This window comes from Myotis daubentonii, chromosome 2, assembly GCF_963259705.1.
Source record: "Myotis daubentonii chromosome 2, mMyoDau2.1, whole genome shotgun sequence".
NCBI lineage: Eukaryota > Metazoa > Chordata > Mammalia > Chiroptera > Vespertilionidae > Myotis > Myotis daubentonii.
The window spans coordinates 96,387,460-96,404,255 of record NC_081841.1 but is presented as its reverse complement, the minus strand read 5'-3'; positions in this window follow the sequence as shown (position 1 = coordinate 96,404,255).

The window sequence follows — 16,796 nt, the reverse complement described above, 5'->3', positions numbered from 1 at the left end:
GTATATATCTGTCCAATTTTCCCAGGACCATTTATTGAAGAGACTATCTTGGCTCCATTGTATGTTCTTGCCTCCTTTGTCAAATATTAATTGAGCATATTGGTTCGGGCCGATTTCTGGGCTCTCTATTCTATTCCATTGATCTATATGCCTATTCTTGTGCCAGTACCAGGCAGTTTTGAGAACAGTGGCTTTGTAATACAACTTGATATCTGGTATTGAGATCCCACCTACTTTGTTCTTTTTCAGGATTGCTGCAGCTATTCGGGGTCTTTTTTTATTCCAGATGAATTTTTGGAGAGTTCGTTCTAGATCTCTGAAGTATGCCGTTGGTATTTTAATGGGAAGTGCGTTGAATTTATAGATTTCTTTGGGTAGTATGGACATTTTAATGATGTTGATTCTACCAATCCATGAACACGGTATGTTCTTCCATCTGTTTATGTCTTCCTCTATATCTTTTTTCAACGTCCTGTAGTTTTCTGAGTAGAGGTCTTTTACCTCTTTAGTTAAGTTTATTCCTAGGTAGCTTAATTTTTTTGGTGCGATGGTAAACGGGATTGTTTTTATAATCTCTCTTTCTGAAAGTTCACTATTGGTGTATAGAAATGCCTCAGATTTCTTGGGGTTAATTTTGTATCCTGCTACATTGCCAAATTCATGTATTAAGTCTAGTAGCTTTTTGATGGAATCTCTAGGGTTTTGTATGTATAATATCATGTCGTCTGCAAATAAGGACAGTTTTACTTCCTCTTTTCCAATTTGGATGCCTTTTATTTCTTCTTCTTGCCGAATTGCAATGGCTAACACTTCCAGTACTATGTTGAACAGGAGTGGTGAGAGGGAGCATCCCTGTCTTGTTCCTGTTCTTAGGGGAAATGGTGTTAGTTTTTGTCTGTTGAGTATGATGTTTGCTGTGGGCCTGTCATATATGGCTTTTATTATGTTGAGGTATGATCCTTCTACTCCCACCTTGCTGAGAGTTTTTATGAAAAATGGGTGTTGGATTTTGTCAAATGCTTTTTCTGCATCAATTGATATGACCATGTGGTTTTTTTCTTTCAATTTGTTTATGTGATGTATCACGTTTATTGATTTGCGGATATTGTACCATCCTTGCATCCCTGGGATAAATCCTACTTGGTCATGGTGTATGATCTTTCTGATGTACTGCTGGATCCGATTTGCTAAGATTTTGTTGAGGATTTTGGCATCTATGTTCATGAGGAATATTGGCCTGTAATTCTCTTTCATTGTGTTGTGTTTACCTGGTTTTGGTATTAGGGTGATGCTGGCTTCATAGAATGAGCTTGGAAGTGTTCCTTCCTCTTGAATTTTTTGTAGTCATCTGAGGAGGATAGGTTTTAGTTCTTCCTTGAATGTTTGGTAAAACTCCCCTGTGAAGCCGTCTGGTCCTGGGCTTTTGTTTGATGGAAGCTTTTTGATGACTGCTTCAATTTCTTCAATAGTTATTGGCCTGTTGAGATTTTTAGATTCTTCCTGATTGAGTTTTGGAATGTTGTATTTTTCTAGGAATTTGTCCATTTCCTCCAGGTTGTCTAGTTTGTTGGAGTAAAGCTGTCCATAGTATTTTTTAACAATCATTTGTATTTCTGTGGGGTCTGTTGTTATTTCGCCTCTATCGTTTCTGATTTTATTTATTTGGGTCCTCTCTCTCTGCTTCTTGGTGAGTCTGGCTAGAGGTTTATCAATCTTGTTTATCCTTTCAAAGAACCAGCTCTTGGTTTCATTGATTTTCTGTATTGTTTTTTTGGTCTCTATGTCATTTATTTCTGCTCTAATCTTTATTATCTCCTTCCTTCTGCTCACTCTGGGGTTTTCTTGTTGCTCTCTTTCTAATTCTTTGAGTTGTAGAGTTAGATGATTTACTACCATTTTTTCTTGTTTTTTGAGATAGGCCTGTAGAGCTATAAACTTCCCTCTCAGGACTGCTTTCAATGTGTCCCATAGGTTTTGGATTGTTGTGTTTTCATTGTCATTAGTTTCCAGGATGTTTTTAATTTCTTCTTTGATCTCATTGGTAACCCAATCAATATTTAATAGCATGCTATTCAGCTTCCAGGTGTTTGAGTATTTTGGGTTGTTTTTATTGTAGTTTATTTCTAATATTATGCCATCGTGGTCTGCGAAGACGCTTTTTATGATTTCAATCTTCTTGAATTTGGGGATACTTTGCTTGTGACCCAATATGTGGTCTATTTTTGAAGATGTCCCATGAGCACCTGAGAAGAACGTATATTCTCTGGCTTTGGGGTGAAGTGTTCTGAAGATGTCTATGAAGTCCATTTGATCTAGTGAGTCATTTAGGATTGCTGTACCTTGCTGGTTGTTTGTCTATAGGACTTATCCAGTGCTGTCAATGGTGTATTAAAGTCCCCTACTATGATTGTATTGTTGTCGATCTCTCCTTTGATATTGTCCAGGAGTTTTTTTATGAATTTGGATGCTCCTACATTGGGTGCATATATGTTTACCAGGGTTATATCTTCTTGTTGTATTGATCCCTTTAGTATTATGAAGTGGCCTTCCTTATCTCTTGTTAAGGCCTTCACTTTGAGGTCTATTTTGTCCGATATAAGTATTGCTACCCCAGCTTTCTTTTCCTTTCCATTTGCCTGAAAGATATTTTTCCATCCTTTCACTTTCAGTCTGTGTGAGTCCCTTCTAATGAGGTGGGTTTCTTGTAGACAGCAGATGTATGGGTCATGTTTTTTTATCCATTCAGCCACTCGATGTCTTTTGGTTGGAGCATTTAGTCCGTTTACGTTTAAAGTTATTATTGAAAGATACTTGTTTGTAGCCATTTCTTTTTGTGTGTGTGTGTGGCTGTTTTCTTTCTGAGCTTTTTATTTCTTCTTTTTATACCAGTCCCTTTAGCATTCCTTGCATTGCTGGCTTGGTGGTGACAAACTCCCTCAGCCTTTTTTTGTCTGTGAAGCTTCTTATTTCCCCTTCAAGTTTGAATGATAGCCTTGCTGGATAGAGTATTCTTGGATTCAGTCCTTTGCTTTGCATCACTTTGTAAATTTCAGTCCATTCTTTTCTGGCCTGATGTGTTTCTGTTGAGAAGTCATGTGACAATCTAATGGGAGATCCCTTGTATGTAACTTTCCGTCTCTCTCTTGCAGCCTGTAAGATTCTCTCTTTGTCCTGAACATTTGCCATGGTGATTATGATGTGTCTTGGTGTGGGTCTTTTCGGGTTCACCTTGTTTGGGACTCTCTGGGCTTGTGTGACTTTTTTCTTCCCCACCTCAGGAAAGTTTTCTGATATTATTTCTTCGAGTAGGTTTTCTAATCCTTGTTCATCTTTCTGTTGTTCTGGTACTCCTATTATTCGTATGTTGTTTCGTTTCATGTTGTCCCAAAGCTCCCTTAGGCTCTCCTCCTGTCTTTTAATTTTTTTCTCCAATTGCAGTACATTTTGGGTGTGTTTTGCTTCCTTGTCTTCTAATTCACTTATTCGGTCCTCCGCTTCTCCTAGTCTACTGTTGATACTTTCAATGGAGTTTTTCATTGCAGCTATATCACTCTTCATTTCTTCTTGGGTCTTACTTAGGTTGTTGATTTTTTCATCTGTTTCTTCTAGCTTCTTCCATATGTTATCGATTTTTTCATCTGTTTCTTCTAGCTTCTTCCATATGTTATCGATTTTTTCATCTGTTTCTTCTTGCTTCTTGCAGAGGTTGTCGAATTTTTCCTCCATCCGGTTTATGCACTCTAGGATCCTTATTCTGAATTCTTTATCTGTCATGTTGCATGCCTCTGTATTACTTAGCTGCTTTTCTGGAGAGTCCTCCTTCTCTTTCCTTTGGGGGTTTCTTTGTCTACCCATGTTTGATCTCACTGACATATCTAGACGTTGAGTTGTTCAGTGGTTGCTCCCTTGGTGGCAGTGACTCCTTGGTCTGTGGTTGCTCTTCGGGCGGTTGTGGTAGCAGCTGCTCTTCAGTTGTCAGCAGCTCCTCTGGTGGGTGCTGTTCACAGCTGTGGTGGCTCTTCTGGCTGGTGGGGCGAGGTTTCACGTACAGCTGCTGTTCCTCAGCAGAGGATGTGGTGCTCAGGAGGTTGCTGTTGCTTGGATCTGCTGCGTTGATTTAAAGGCACAAAATACAACACAACAAGGCACCACGTACCAGGCACTATACACAAATATATTCACGATATTACTAACCCCAATTAAAGGTGACCACCTGAATTAAGAGAATTAGGGGATAAGGAAGAAGGAAGAGAAAAAGATAAAAGAGAAAAAGGAAAAGAAAAGTAGGGACCAAAAAAAAGGGAGTGCAAAAATGAAATTGGGAAAAAGGAAGGGGGAAAATAAAAGCGAGAAAAGAAAAGAAAAAAAAAAGAGCGAAAAGAGAGAATGAAGTGGAAGAGGGGAAGAGACTTTTTATATGAGGAGAATACTCCTATAGAACAGCCATTAATCCCAACAAATTCCAGCAACAGCTCCCTGGATATGAATGCAAACTAGAAACAACCAATAATATAACGATGAAAATAGAATGGTGAACACTAATCCCAAAATAAAATAAAGAAAAAATAAAATGGCACTTTAAAAAATGGTAAAATGGTAGCAGTAATAATACTGGTTAAAAATAAGAAGGTAGTAATTAAAAGGGTAAAATCAGGTGATGGAAAAAGAAGAAAAGAAAAAAAAAGAACAGAAAAAAAAGAATGAAAAAAAATTGGTTTCTTAGTTAAAAAGTGAAAAAAGAAAAAAAAATTGCAGTAGTGAAGATCCTTCGTTTCTTCTATTCTTCAGTGTGGCTCGCCTTAGACCTTCCAGGTATTCAGGAGAGTGTTGAGTTTCCCTGCGATACACTATTCCTCTGTTTTGTAAACCACAGTCCTTATTTTAAAGCAGGCCATATTTGTTTCCCAGACTGCCTTATTTTGTGTTTACCAAAGAGTCAGTTTGTGGGTCAGCCTCTGGGTGGCAGTGTTCTGGGGTTGGCCTCTGAGGATATAGGGCATCTCTGTCCAGTGGAAGTTCACTGCCCAGAGCTGGCTGCATAATAGTTAGTTACCGGCGCTGTGTTGTTGCTGGGATTGAAAATCCCTCTATAGGCCAGACCCTGTTAACTCCCAGGGACTGATCAGGTTATCTTAATCCTTGATCTCGTACAGGGTGGAATCTGGGTGTGGCTGTGCTCCTTGCCTGGGGGCTGGGGGGAGGAGTCTCACTCTCCGAAGAGGGTGGCTGCCCCAGTCCTGGGCTCAGGGGTGTCTCAGCACTCAATTCACTACCACCTCTCCCGGCTCCCCCTCTTTCCCCAGTCTCTCCCCAGATTCCACTCCTCAGCACACTCTCCCTCTCTTCAGCACAGGTGAGTGTCTGTATCCGAAATGTCCCATGAACAGGATTCAGTGAAAACAAAGAAACAAATGCCGGCCGCGGAAACGGGGAAGGCTTGGTTTCTGTAAGCTTCTTCTCTTACCGGGACTGCATGGTCAGGTCAGCTCTTCAGGCTGCCCCCCTTTAGGCTCAGTCCTCCGTGATCACAGAACCCAGCTCTCAATTTCCCTGGCGGCGCCAGGAATCCCGCGGTTCTCCTTTCCCCCGTCAGGGGCTGTGCCTGTCGCAAGGGATGCGGCTGTCTGCCACGCGGTCTCCCTCCGACTCTCTGGGCTCAGAGGTCTGACAAACTTTCCTGCCCAAATCCCTGGTTTTTTTTTTACCTTTCCAGGGGAGTTCTGCTCTTCCCGGCTGCAAACCCTCTCACCAGCTGAGCAATTTCGCCAATTCGGTATGAGTGTTACTAGCTTCAGCTGCTCGCTCCATTTGCTCCGGGACAGGACCTGGGACACGTCTGCCTATATCGTCGCCATCTTGGTTCCTCCCCTGATATTTTCTATTGTTGTTTTTTTTTTAGACTTTATTTCCACTCTGATCTTTATTATTTCCATTCTTCTACTTACTTTGGGCTTTGTTTCTTGTTTTTCTGGTTCCTTTACGTGTCATGTTAGATTGTTTTATTGAGATTTTTCTTGTTTCTTGAGGTAGGCTTGTATTGCTGTAAGTTTCCCTGTTAGAACTGAGTTGGCTATGTCCAATAGAATTTAGGTTGTTTTGTTTTCATTTCCACTTGTCTCAAGGTCTCTTTTGATTTCTTCTTTGATGTCATTCTTAACCCATTCATTGTTTAGTATCGTTATTTAGCCTCTACATGTTTGTGTTTTTCAGCTTTCTTCTTGTAATTGATTTCAGTTTCATACCATTGTAATTGGAGAAGATGGTTGATATGATTTCAGTCTTCTCAAATTGATTGAGACTTGTTTTGTTGCCTAACATGTGATCTATTTTGGAAAATGTGCACTTGAACAGAATGTATATTCTGCTGCTTGGGGTAAAATGTCCTAAAAATATCAACCAACTCCAGCTGGTCTAATGTGTCATTTAAAGCCACTGTTTCCTGGTGCACGAATTCATGCACCGGGCCTCTAATAGTGTGATAATGTTGAGTAGGGTTCTGAAATAACCCAAAAAAACCATATATGGTATAAGCTCACTAGATGGGGGTCTTGGTTGTTGGGGACTATCTGAAGTAGGAGGGAAGATGAAGTAGAAGAAGGAAAAGTTTTTTCTTTCCTATTTCTTGGAGTAAGATCTTTTAGATCATCGAGATCATTATATCTCTGCAAGAACTTTTTGGGTTGTGATTGAGGAATGTGACCAGCATATCATGAGCAGCTGAGATATGCTGATGTCATGCAGTTCCCAGAATAATTTCACGCAAAGAAGCATTCTCATTTGTCTTTTTCGACTTTGGAATGTTGTTGATGGTTATGTGGGTGAATTACCTGTTTAGATTATATAAACCTAGAATCCAACTGTTTTGCATATAAACACAAAGTATTGGCACAACTTTAAACTATAGTGAATTCCAGGTCTGCAACTGGGGGAAGATTGTTTTGAACTTTCCCAAGTGTTTGTCACCATTTTAGAAAATGTAATTCTTGGCAATACCATTCCTGGAATTGAATCTGTTTGGGTTGAGAACCACTGACTTAGACTAAATTCTGAAACAGCTGAAGTTTGCTCTTTTTTTTTTAATATATTTTTATTGATTAAGATATTACATATGTGTCCTTGTCCCCACGTTACCCTCTATCCCCCCCCCCTTTGTCCGTGTCCATTGGTTAGGCCTATATGCCTGCATGTAAGTCCTTTGGTTGATCTTTCCCCCTTACCCCCACCCTCCCCTACCCTCCCTCCAAAGCCCGACAGTCCAATCAATGCCTCTCCGTCTCTGGATCAGTCCTTGTTCATCAGTTTATGTTGTTCATTATATTCCACAAATGAGTGAGATCCTGTGGTATTTATCCGCTCTCCAGTTCCATCCATGCTGTGGCAAATGGTAAGAGTTCCCTTTTCTTCTTCCTCTTCTTAAAGAATACCTTTCAGCATTTCATATAATGCTGGTTTGGTGGTGATGAACTCCTTTAGCTTTTTCTTATCCGTGAAGCTCTTTATCTGACCTTCTATTCTGAATGATAGCTTTGCTGGATAAAGTAATCTTGGTTGCAGGTTCTTGCTATTCATCACTTTGAATATTTCTTGCCACTCTCTTCTGGCCTGCATGGTTTCTGTTGAGAAATCAGCTGACAGTCGTATGGGTACTCCCTTATAGGTAACTGACTGTCTTTCTCTTGCTGCTTTTAAGATTCTCTCTTTGTCTTTTGCTCTTGGCATTTTAATTATGATGTGTCTTGGTGTGGTCCTCTTTGGATTCCATTTGTTTGGGGTTCTCTGCGCTTCCTGGACTTGTAAGTCTATTTCTTTCACCAGGTAGGGGAAGTTTTCTGTCATTATTTCTTCAAATAGGTTTTCAATATCTTGCCCTCTCTCTTCTTCTGGTACCCCTATAATTCTGATGTTGGTACGCTTGAAGTTGTCCCAGAGGCTCCTTACACTATCTTCATATTTTTGGAATCTCTTTTCTTTTTTCTTTTTCGGTTGGGTATTTTTTGTTTCTTTGTATTTCAGATCTTTGACTTGATTCTTGGGATCCTCTTGTCTGCTGTTGGATCTCTGTAAATTATTCTTTATTTCAGTCAGTGTATGCTTAATTTCTAGTTGGTCCTTTTTCATGTCCTCCATGGTCTCACTGTACTTTTGAGGGATTCATTAAATTTATCGGCGGTTTCCATAAAATTCTTGAAAAACCTTATAAACGTGGCCTTGAACTCTATATCCAGTCGTTTGCTTTCCTCCGTTTCTGCCATTTGTGACCTGTTTCTTTGTCTCCGCATTTTGGCTGCTTCCCTGTGTTGATAGAGTGGCTTTGTGTGCTAGGTGTCCTGTAGGGCCCAGTGGCTCAGCCTCCCCAGTTACCTGAGGTGGACACTCTTGGTGCACCCCCTTGTGGGCTTTGTGCACAGTCTTGTTGTAGCTATGCCTTGGTTGTTGTAAGATCACTGGGAGGAATTGACCTCCAGGCCAATTGGCAGTGAGAATCAGCTGGGTCTGCAGCGGGAGAACTTCTGTGCTGGAGACACCCTTCTGGGGCAAGACTTGCTTCAGTGCGGCTTTGGTGCTCACTGAGACTGCACCCTGAGTGTGTCCCTTATGGATCTGAGGAGTTGTGATCTGGATGGTCCCCCTCTGACCACTGGGTACAGTGGCTCTTGGATCTAAGGATGTACTAATTTAGCCTCTGCCTGAGGTTACACAGCAGGAACTACGAAGAGAACTGCAGATTCCCCTTCCTTTTTTTGGAGTTTGGAAGTGTCCTGATGATGCTCAGCTGTGTAGCAATGCAAGCTGCTGTGGGGCCTTGGGCCTTCTCTTGGAAGCTCTGGGTCTATCTGGCCCGGCTGAGGTTAGGTAATTACAGGTTGCAAATGGCCGGGGCATTCATATGCAAAAGCCTCTGCTGCAGCCTGGGTGGGGTGGGGTCTCAAGGAATCAAAGGGCGGAGGAAGCAGCTATGGCGGAGCCTCAGCCCCGCCCTAAGGAGTCGCAAGTCCCAGTGTCCTGGCAATGGCTGCAAGCACCTCTGAGGGAAAGCTGTCCTCAAGCTCGCCTGCTGCCAGACAGACCAGTTTCTCCCTGTATGAGTCCTGGGTCCCCAGAGACTTCCCGGAACCGGATTTCAGAGCCGTCTGGAGCTTGTGTCTCCCTCCGGATTCAAAAAGACAGCCGCGTCCTCAGGTGCCAGACCCTTTCCGCGTGCGTGAGCCCCCGTACCTCTGCACTCCACCTCCTCAGCTCCTCTGGCTCTCAGTGTGCTTTTCTTTCCTTCTAGTTGTAGAATTTACACTCAGCCAGGTCTCCTGTAGTTGTGGGTGATGTCTGGCTTGTGTTTTTGATGCATTTATCAATTGTTGTGGGAAGCAGCAATTTCCCGGTGTTTATCTATGCCGCCATCTTAGTTTCTTGAAGTTTGCTCTTGATACACTCTCTTTTCTCTCCTTTATGTCTCATTTTTACTTACTAAGGCCCCTGTTCACATGCACCCCATTGTGCTGATTCTACCTTCACCCATCTGCTACCATATCCTCTCTCCCAACCAGGTGGGCATGCTCTGCTCATCTCACTTTCTCACCAAAATTCCCAATTCTTTAGATATAGGATTTTAGCTAAGTCAAAGGGGGAACAGTAGAGTACATATTTTGGAGCAGGAATGCTATTCTAAGTAGACCAACTCTAATTCAGAATAAGTCCTACAGGGTCAGCTCACCTCAGCTACTCTTCCTTTCATAGCTTCTGAATCCACAGGTAACTCTGGAAGTTCCTAGTTTGTTTTTGATTTTCCAAAATGATTTCTGTTGCAGTGGTAGTGGGCATGGGATAGGGTCTGGGCAGCTGTTTGTGGTATGTATGAGTCATTTGAAAGTTGGGGGATTCCAATATGTAGAAAATCCAGATTAGGGTGGGCTAAGTTCATACAAGTTGGCTGCCTCTAATCATCTGGTCTAGTGCTTTCCCAGGCAGAGTGGAAAACATACATTTTCCTTTTCTAAGAGAAATGTTCCTTCCTTTCTTCCTTCCAGGCACAGGAAGATCGTACTGATTTGAGCGGTTATGAGACTGCATATGGTTTTGTGTCACTGGACTGTAGAGTTTGAGGGTAAAGTACAGCTAGAAACAGTATTGGAGAGATAGGCTAGATAATAGAGGCCTATGTGCTATGTCAAGGGATCTGAATATAAGGCTCAGCTTGTTCTCTGTTGTCATTGACCTGGACCTGAGGCAACTGGAATTTCTCTAAACCTCTATACCTTTGTTAATTTTGTTGAAAAGTATATGGTAAAGTGTAGTTAAGTTCTTGAGCCAGGTGACTTTTTTCTTTTCTTTTTTTTTCTTCTTTTTTCTTTTCTTTTCTTTTCTTTTCTTTTCTTTTCTTTTCTTTTCTTTTCTTTTCTTTTCTTTTCTTTTCTTTTCTTTTCTTTTCTTTTTTTAAGCCTACAGCACCTGGTATTCCCAGGCAGTGTCCCATCCAAGTACTAACCAGGACCGACCCTGCTGGGTTGTTTTTTTAAAAATCTTTTTTTTCAATTACAGTTAACATACAATATTATGTTATATTCAGGAGTATACCCCAGTGATTAGACATTATATAACTTACTAAGTGATCATCCTGGTAAATCTCACACCCATTTGACACCATACATAGTTTATCAGAATAATATTGACTATATTCCCTATACTGTACTTTACATACCCATGACTATTCTGTAACTACCAATTTGAACTTCTAAATCCCTTCACCTTTTTCACTCATCCCACTAACCCCCTTCCCATCGGGCAACCATCAAAATGTTCTGTTTCAATGAGGCTGTTTCTGTACTGCTTGTTCGTTTATGGTGATTTTTAGATTCATTTGTTTTAAAATATGTATTTATTGCCATTTTATTCATATTATTTTCTTCTTCTTAAAGAATACCCTTCAATATTTCATTTAATACTGGTTTGGTGGTGATGAATTCCTTTAGCTTTTTCTTGTCTGGGAAGCTCTTTATCTGTCCATAGGTTCTAAATGATAGCTTTGTTGGGTAGAGTAATCTTGGCTGTAGGTCCTTGCTTTTCATCACTTTGACTATTTCTTGCCGCTCCTTTCTGGCCTGCAAAGTTTCTGTTGGGAAATCCACTGACAGTATTATGGGAGCTCCCTTGTGGGTAACTAATTGCTTTTCTCTTGATACTTTTAGGGTTTTCTCTTTGTCTTTAACCTTTTGCATTTTAATTATGATGTGTCTTGGTGTGGGCCTCTTTGGGTTCATCTTTTTTGGGACTCTCTGTGCTTCCTGAACTTGTATGTTATTTCCTTTTCCAGGTTAGGGCAGTTTTCTGTCATTGTTTTTTTCAAATAGTTTTTCAATATTTTGCTTTCTCTCTTTTTCCTCCCAGCACCTCCATGATGCAAATGTTGGTATGTTTGAAGTTTGTCACAGAGGCTCTTTACATTATCTTTATATTTTTGGATTCTTTTTTTCTTTTTGCTGTTCTTATTGGGTATTTTTTTTTTTGCTTCATTATATTCCAAATCACTGATTTGAATCTAGGCTTCATCTACTGTGCTGTTGATTCCCTATAAATTATTCTTTGTTTCAGTTAGTATATCCTTCATTTCTGACAATCTGGATGAAATGTGCAAAATTAATTGAAAAACATAACTTACAAGACTAACAAAATGAAATAGAATATCTTAGTAGCTCTGTATCTATTAAAGAAATTGCATTTGTTGTCAAAACCTTTTTCACAAAGAAACCTAAAGGCCCAGGTAGTTTTATTGGTGATATCTATAGAACACTTAACGAAAAAATAGTACTTAATTAACACAGGCTATTTTAGGAAATAAAGAAAGGAAACACTTCCAAACTTGTGTTGTTTTTTACATTGTTGTTTGTTTATTTTAATATTTTTATTGATTTCAGAGAGGAAGGGAGAGGGAGATAGAAACATCAATGATGAGAGAGAATCATTGATTGGCTGCCTCCTGCATGCCTTCTACTGAGGATTGAACCTGCAACCGGGGCATGTGCCCCTTGACCAAAATCAAACCTGGGACCCTTCAGTCCACAGGCCGACGCTCTATCCACTGAGCCAAACCAGCTAGGGCTTTCTGTTTGTTGTTAATCCTCACCTGAGGATATTTTGCCATTGATTTTTAGGAATAGTGGAAGAGAGAGGGAAAGACAGAGAGGAACATTGATGTGAGAGAAACACATGGATTGGTTGCCTCCTGTATGAGCCCTGACCAGGGCCCAGGCCGGGGAGGAGGCTGCAATCAAGGTATGTGTCCTTGACCAGAATCGAACCCGGGACCCTTCAGTCCATGGACTGACGCTCTATCCACTGAGCCAAATAGGGAAGGGCTTCAAACTCATTTAATAAGTCTATCATAATTCTGGTACAAAATCTTGACAAAGATGTTATAGGCAACATGAATGAATGTCTATGTTGAAAAAAAAAAAAAAAGCCACTGTTTCCTTTTTGATTTTCTGCCTGATTGATCTATCCATTGATGTCAATGGGGTGTTAAAGTCCCCTCCTATTACTGTATTACTGTCGATATCTTTCTTAATGTCTGTCAATATTTGCTTCATGTATTCAGGTACTCCCACATTGGGTATAGACAGTTACAAGAATTTTGTGTTCTTGTTGGAGTAATCCCTTTAACATTATGAAGTGCCTTAGTCACTTGTTACAACCCTTGGTTTAAAGTCTATTTTGTCTGACATAAGTATTGCTACCATATTTTTATTTCATTTCTTTTCCACTTTTATGAAATACCTTTTCCCCTCACCCCTTTATCTTTAGTCTGTGTGTATCTTTCAATCTAAAGTGGGTCTCCTATAGACCATATACTATGGGTCTTTTTTATCCATCCCGCCACCCTATCTCTTTGATTGGAGCATTTAGTCCATTTAGATTTAGAGTATTTATTGGTAGGTACATAGTTATTGCCGTTTTATTCATTGGTTTCTAATTATTTTTGTTGTTCTTCCCAGTTTGTTTTTATTCGCTTGCTTTCTCTCTTGCATGTTATTGACTTTCAATAGTGTTATACTTAGATTTCTTTATTATTTTTTATATCTCTTGTCAATTTTTGGTTTGTGGTTAGTATGTGCTATACCAGTGGTCTTCAAACCTCGGATCAGGAGCCCCATGCATCTCTTTGGCCCCTTGAGTGTGGCTCTTCCACAAAATACTACGTGAGGGCGCACATGTACAGTGCGATAGAAACTGAGGCCTATGCGCAGAAGTGGGTTTTCAGCCTGGGCAAGTCTATTTTGAAGAAGTGGCATTAGAAGTGAGGGGTGTCAGTCTGTCAGGGGAAGGGAGACTAGGCACAGGCTGGCCGCGGATACACAGCACTGGGGAGGCGCGCAATTCATGCAGGAGTTGAATGAGCCAGTCAGTCAGCAGTCTCATTGTGCAGTGGTTAGTGCTAGTCGGGTCCGCAAATCTCGCGTGGGTGACAAAAGATAGGCGAAAAAAGTATACAAGACGAGTGTGGATGGGAGAGTTGGAAGGGGTCGACCTCAGCGAATGTACTTCAATCAGATTGAGGACGTTTTTAGCAAAGGCCAGTTTAGGAGTACCCTAATTAAGTTAATAGCAATGTACCTACCTATATAGTTTAAGTTTAAAAAATGTGGCTCTCCAAAGAAATTTCAATCATTGTACTGTTGATATTTGCCTCTGTTGACTAATGAGCTTGCTGACCACTGTGCTATACCAAGCTATGTTTTTTTGTTGTTGTTGTTGTTTGGGGTTAGATTATTTTATTTTATTTATTTTTTTAATTAAATCTTTATTGTTCAGAATATTACAGTTTGTGGGAAACTGTTTATTGCCTTCACTATCTGATAAGCATAGACAGAGAACTCCCTGAAACCCCCCCCACCCCCCCCTGAAGGCTGGGTGCCTTTGAAGCCCTAGCAAAGCTCAGAGCTAGGTGCCACCTCTGTTTGTCCAGACAGTGGTAGCTGAAACTATTCCCCCATTTATTATTATGTAAATCCTTGCTGATGGGCTAGTCTGCTTGTTACTGGGGGGTCGCCTGCCTAAGGGCTACTCCGGATCAATAAAAGATTGGAGTAGCCTGAGCATGGGTGGAAGTCCCTCTCCTTGAGTTGGACTTGCCCGCCTGGACCTCCAATATTGCAAAATTATCTCGTGTCTTTTTCTCTCATTTGTTGTGCGGCTCCTCTTTCAGATACCGAACCCTACTCCACGCGGGACGTGGAAGGAAACACTCAACATCTGGCGCCCTACGGTTAATCTAGAAGTGCAGGGCTCGCTGGAGCGAGAAAAGGAAGTTTTCACCGAAAAGGTGTGGAAAACTCACCGAAAAAAGTGAGAGGAGTCTACCGCACGCAATGCCCAGGATCAACTACAGAAGCCCGGGTCTGTAAGTACACTGGGAACGTTTTCTTAACCAGGCTAACAAACGGGGCAGGATTTGGCTTTAAAAAAGTAGATTCGGCTTTAAAAAGGTATATTTGGCTTTTAAAAAACTAAGAAACTGTATTATGTGCTTTTGATTTGCATGTTTAAAGTGTTAAAATTTTAGAAGGTAATCTTTTACAGTTTTTGCATGTTATTATAGAACATAACCTTTGCTTTTCTTGACGAAGGTACATTAGATCTTAAAAGGTTGCCAAAAAAGTTAGTTAGAACTTGAAAAAAGGTTAGCAGGAGGAAAAACCTCATCTCAAAAAAAAACTTCTTCCATGGGGAACATAATATCGCATTTGCCAAAGCCTTTTCCAGAGGCTGAGGAGGAGTCTCCTCAACTGGTTCCCTCCGCTCCTCCTAGTGAGGAGTGGGAAGACACGTTAGAGGAATGGCCTTCACCGTCCTCTCCACCTCCGCATGCACATCCTAATTCTGATATGCTTAATTGGTTGTCATTTGAATCACCTGTGCAAAAAGCCATCCGAGAAGGATTTAGGGAAATACCGGTGGAAGAAAGGCTTGCTTTCCCGATCATAGAGGTACCTGATCCACAGCTACCGAATCAGGTAATCAGACAGCATGTACAAATTGACTTTAAAATGATAAAGGCCTTACGGGAAAGTGTAGTCCAAAATGGTCCAACAGCTCCTTTTACAGGAGAAATTATGTATAGTATTTCTGAAGCTTTCCTAATCCCTCATGATTGGTATTCTCTAGCACGTGCAACTCTGGATGGAGGAGATTATTTACCATGGAAAGGAGAATTCTTGGAGAGATGCCAGGAGCAAGCCCAAATAAACCGCGGGCTGAATGCTCAAATAACTTATGAAATGCTAGCAGGACTGGGACAATACAACGATGTTCGAACCCAGTTAGATTATGTGCAACTGGCATATGAGCAAATTAGAGCTTGTGGAAGGAAAGCGTGGTGGACTTTACCAGCAAAAGGGGACTCTGAGGGAGCTTTTAGTAAATGTTTACAGGGGCCTTTAGAATCATTTTCAGATTTTGTGGCTCGTCTCACTAGAGCAGTGAGACAACAGATTCAACATGAGGCAGCAGGAGACATTTTAATTCAACAATTAGCCTATGAAAATGCCAATGATGATTGTAAGAAATGCCTGATGCCTCTGAGAAAAGGTAGTACCATTACAGAAATGATTCGAGCATGTCAGAATGTGGGGTCAGGCACTTTTCAAGTGAATTTACTCACTGCCGCTGCTACTGTAAATAAAAGGTGTCATAACTGTGGAAACATAGGACATTTCTTCTACCTCTGCAACTTTCGAAATAAATTTTCTCTTAGAGCTTGGGGGCGGGAGGGAAGGACCTATCCTATGGGATTTTTGTGGGATCATTGAAATTCTCTTGGTAACATAAAGGGCTTAGCACCTTGCATGCTGCATTATAAAAGCTAAAAAAGGTTAACTATTACTAATATCAATTGGAGTTAGTTAGTGGACAGAGACAGGGCCCACAGCAGTCTGCCTCAGGCAGGCCAGTTGTATGTTTGTTCTTGACTTGCTGCAGGAAAGATTTCACAACACAAATCCAGGTATTTCAAGAGCATATTTATTAACGGTGGGGATAGTAAAAGAGGAAGGTCTTAGGATAGAAGAAGCAACAGGAGAGACCTAGGCGGTCTGCTTTGGCCTCTGGAAATGTTATAGGAAAGAAATTAGCTGAGGCAGGGCTACTTTGGCTCAGAGTAAAGGGGTCTTGGAGACAGATTCAGGGATTAGCCCAGGATGAGTTGTCGCTGCCCATTGCTCCCCTGGTTGCAAGTCTCCTGGAGGCCCTTAGAGTTTAGGAGTTGCACACCTGTGGGGAATGACGAGGGAAAAGGGGAAGGCACAGGCACACTCCCTGCGAGCTGGATCCTTGTCTTGAGGGTTTTAAAGGCTGGGAGTTTAGGGGAGTTCTTAGAGAAGGATCTCAATAGAATATTCATCTGCTTTTCCAGGCATATCCTTTCAGGGTCATGGTCTCCACTGATTGGTCAATGCCAGGGAAGGGGGTCATTTGTTAGCTGGTCCTGGCTTGCCCCCCTTGTTTTGCTGCTTTTCTGGCCCTGGAATTGAAATAAAACTGAGGCCTAGATGTTATGTCTAGGGAGGAAACGTCATGGTATCTAAACCACATGACCAGCTAGAGGAAACGTCATTAACGGAGCATCAGTCCAGAAACTGAATTATCTTAGCAACTCAGAAAGTATCAGGTTCACGACAGATACATAATCACTAAATTTATGTTTGCTAATGGATGTGTATTTATAAAGGAGCCCTTTCCAGTGAGCATAAGCTAATTTTCTATTTGGGAAGCGGATGTGAGTTGGAATTGCTTATTGATCATAGACTCAA